The sequence below is a fragment of the Echinops telfairi genome, unplaced genomic scaffold, assembly GCF_000313985.2.
Source record: "Echinops telfairi isolate 266 unplaced genomic scaffold, ASM31398v2 ScPeMD7_7424;HRSCAF=8462, whole genome shotgun sequence".
Classification (NCBI taxonomy): domain Eukaryota; kingdom Metazoa; phylum Chordata; class Mammalia; order Afrosoricida; family Tenrecidae; genus Echinops; species Echinops telfairi.
Genome location: NW_022111324.1, coordinates 93,758,086 through 93,761,823, shown reverse-complemented (window position 1 = coordinate 93,761,823; position 3,738 = coordinate 93,758,086). Strand labels below are relative to the sequence as shown.

Here is a 3,738-nt window from a genome sequence, read left to right as displayed (position 1 = left end):
GTGGGAGGGCGCCCGCGCCGGCTGCTGGTGGGCGTCCTCTGCGTCCGCTCCTCTGCTCCTTCGCCCCTGACCGCGGGGTTCCGCCTGGGGCCGGGCGGTGGGCGCGCTTTTCAGCCTGTGAGACCCCGGCCTGAAGCCCCTTCTCCTGTCCCCCAGCTCTTGGGCTGGAGGGGGCAGTACTTTCGTACTTTTAGAGAAGTGAGGAGCAAGATTGGGGCGCTGGGATGGATTTGGGAACTTTTACAAAATAAAACGGAGGTGAGAAGGAAGAAAAATCCAGTAACGTCCCCGTCGTTGCACCCAGCATCACGGGCAAGGAAGAGCAGGGTCCCGGCGCGGGGGGCGGTTCCCACAGCGTCTTGGCTGCTAACCCAGGGCTCCCAGGAGTAACCCCTTCACGCAGACTGACAAGACAGCCCCCGGCCTGCTTCCCTGAGAAGGTTCTAGATTAGCAAACACCATTGCTTTAACTGCGAATAAGATATTTCAATCTAATTTGCAGACGAGGCCAAAGTCGACTGTGGGGACCCTGGGGAAAGCAAACAAATAAAAACCAAACCAACCCCTGATGTTTAGTGGTTAGCATGCCCAATTCCAAGGAAGCTTGGTGGTTAAGTGCTTGGCTGCCAAGTGGTGAAATGGGGCGTTTCGAATTTGCCAGCTTCTGCACAGGGCAAAGAGGGAGCCATCGCATTCTCCAGAGATCACAGCGTTGGAAACCCTGTGGGGTGGAATCCACTGGATGGCTGAGTTAGGTTCTGGGTTACAGGGTCACGGGAGAGTCTGAATTGACCCGATGATATAAGGTTTGGTCATTTGTTTTGCTCATCTCCGTTCCAAAAGGAAGCACGCTTGAATGACACTCTTCAAATGAGCGGACACTTGCTCTAGTGATGATTGCATTCTCATAGAAGGAACCTCTTTTAATCAGAATAAGTAGACTGATTTTTAATCTGAAGAAAAAGCAAGCTGTATGCAAAGTAGAGATGTGGGCGGGAGAAAGACGGGCCTTCCCACTTCTGTAAAGGACAGTTCTACCCTGCCGGATAGGATTGCTCTGCATTGGCATTAGCAGTGAGAGCTGAGCCAAGGGGTGTGGGCAAAACGTACTGCCCAGGCATTTGGCTTCTTTACTTAATCTGAGAAGTCCCTGCGACTGTGCTGAACAGGGAAAACTGACCACAGGACAAACCAGCCTTGAGCTCTGCCTTGGAGTAGTTTTTGTTTCTTTTTAAATAATTTGTTAATCTTAGCACAGACTTGTGTTATTATTAAAAACAATTGCTGTTTTCTCATTTTAATTGCTCCTAATTTCTGTATATGGATAATTTTGTTTCCTTTGCAATCTTTTTTTTTTTCCGTTTTGTTTTTCATCAATTTAAGGATTTCAACACCCATTCTTTTACAAATGTTATGCTGCCGTTAGAGGGATATTACAGCATGTTCTACCCAGTTGACGTTGAAGACATCCAAAATGTTATCTGTTCAGTGATTGGCAGGCACAGATTTTACCCTTCATTCGCCCTCTATGCTAATCTTCCGTAATCCTGTCTAAATCCCTCATTAGCTGGAAAGAGCTGTGGCAAGGACAGCTCCAGTTGACAGTCAGTCTGCACTTGTCGTTGCTCTCCAGTGGGTTCAGGCTCAGGGAAGCCCTTGTCCCACAGAAATAAACACTGCCTGTCCTGCGGAGCCCATTGTTGCCGCTACTGTGTTGATCCAGCTCACTGGGGTCTTCCTCTTTGTCTGCCCCTCTCCTCTACCAGGCTTGATGTACTTTTCCAGAAACTGATCCCACAAGAACATGTACAAAGCACCTGCGATAAAGTCTCCTCTCTTTTAAGGAGTATTTTGCCTGTACTTCTTCTAAGACATTTGTTTGTTTTTCCATCAGACCGTGACATTCAATATTTTTTTTAACCAACAATTCTCCTTCCAATTCATTAACTACCCTGTTTCCCCCTAAAATAAGACAGTGTCTTATATTAATTTTTGCTCCCAAAGATGCGCTAGGTCTTATTTTCAGGGGATGTCTTATTTTCCATGAAGAAGAATACGGTACACATTTATTGCTTATTGCTTTATTAAAAGAGACCTTGCACTTCCTGTCTGCTCCGGCTGCGCTGTGGCCAACAGTGAGCTGCGCTGCACACCCACCGCTATGGTCCAGAGTCCAGAGTTACGGTAGCTTTTGGGGGCCTTATTTTCGGGAGGATGCCTCATATTTCAGCGAGAGGCAAACCTGTAAGTAGGTCTTACTTTCGGGGAAATGGTTTTCAACTTTCCCCAGCATTTGAAGTAATTGGAAATACCATGGCTTCAGTCAGGCACACCTCAGAAATCAGGTGACATCTTTTCTTTTTAACACCTATTCAAAAGAGGCCTTTTACAGCAGATTTACTCAATGTAATAGTAAAAAAAAAAATCACACCAAAAAAGCCAAACTCACTGTCATCGAGGTGATGCTGATGCATAGTGAGCCCCCTTTGGGTTTCCAAGATTGTAATAGTTTACAGGAGTGGAGAACCCAGTCTTTCTCCCATGGAGCTGCTGGTGGTTTCTGACTGCTGACCCTGAGGATTGAAGCCCAACACATAACCACTATACCACCAGGACTCCTGCCCAATGTAACACTTTGATTTCTTGACTGCTGCAACACGTGGAATGAAATTCTTGGCAGCGTCGATCTGTTTTTCAGTTTATCACGATGTTAAGTACTGGCTCACTTGTGAAGATTGTTGTCTTCACATGGAGGTACATCAGATTGAAAGTTAAGTCTTTGATACTCCAGTAAGTGCTTTTAGCTCTCTTCACTTTCAGCAAGCAAAGTTGTGTCGTAGCTCAGGTTGTTATGAGTCTTCCTGCACGCCTTTCTATGGCCCAGCTTTTTGGATTATATGCTCATTCTATAGATTAAGTGCGGTGAACGGATACAATCGTGATGCACATCTCTTCTGGTTTTAAACCCCATGGTGTCTGTCCCCTTGTTCTGTTTGAATGTCTGCCTCTTGACCTAGATACAGCTACCACATGAACACAATTAAGTATTCTGGAATTCCTATTCTCAGCAGGGTTACTTACCACATTTTGCTGTGATCCACACAGCTGAATGCCTTCGCATAGTGGATAAAACACAGGTCAGCATCTTTTTGGAACTCTGTGCTTTCAGCACTTAGATTTTCATTTGTATGTATTTTGTTGCAATTATGTATTTATGCATTAATTGTGCATTTTATATGGAAATTGAAATGGGAGAAAAAGTACAAGTGTACTTTTCTGATGCAGATCTACATTTGCGCGTAGAAATAAATGTCCCCGGGTGGTGCAACTTGAGTGGTTGGGAGCTTCTGCCCACCAAGAAGAATCTTGAAAGAAAGGCCTTAAAATGAATAAATAAGTGAGGCCTTAAAATAAATGAATGAATAAGTAAATAAATATTCAAATAAAAGAAAGGCCTAGAGATCTTCTCACACACACACACCCCAACCCGACCCCTAAATCAGCCATCGAAACTGGTGGTTTCCGACTGCCAACCATGCAGACTGCCACCCAGCGTGTAACCAGTAAACCCCCAGGGCCCCTACATAACACAGAGTGGGCATTGGTTGACTGTTGTATCTTACTTCCCATAGATAATGGCTCCTTTGGAGCTCGGTTGGACTCCAATACACAGGGCTCACCAGGCATCAGAATGGACTTGATGGCTGCTAGTTAAATAACTCTCTTTGTAATGTCACA

General features: G+C 45.4%; 1 protein-coding gene across 4 annotated transcripts in view; it reads left to right on the top strand.

Moving 5' to 3' along the window:
* MAK (male germ cell associated kinase) overlaps window positions 1-3,738 on the top strand; it is a 62,004-nt gene that overhangs the window by 307 nt on the left and 57,959 nt on the right. The window contains exon 1 of one of the 4 annotated variants that reach the window (XM_045298249.1): window positions 3,123-3,137. The exons of the other annotated variants lie outside the window; for them this stretch is intronic. The gene's annotated coding sequence lies outside the window, so the exon portion shown is untranslated. Of the gene's footprint in view, window positions 1-3,122; window positions 3,138-3,738 lie in introns of those variants that run through there. 4 annotated transcript variants of the gene reach the window in all.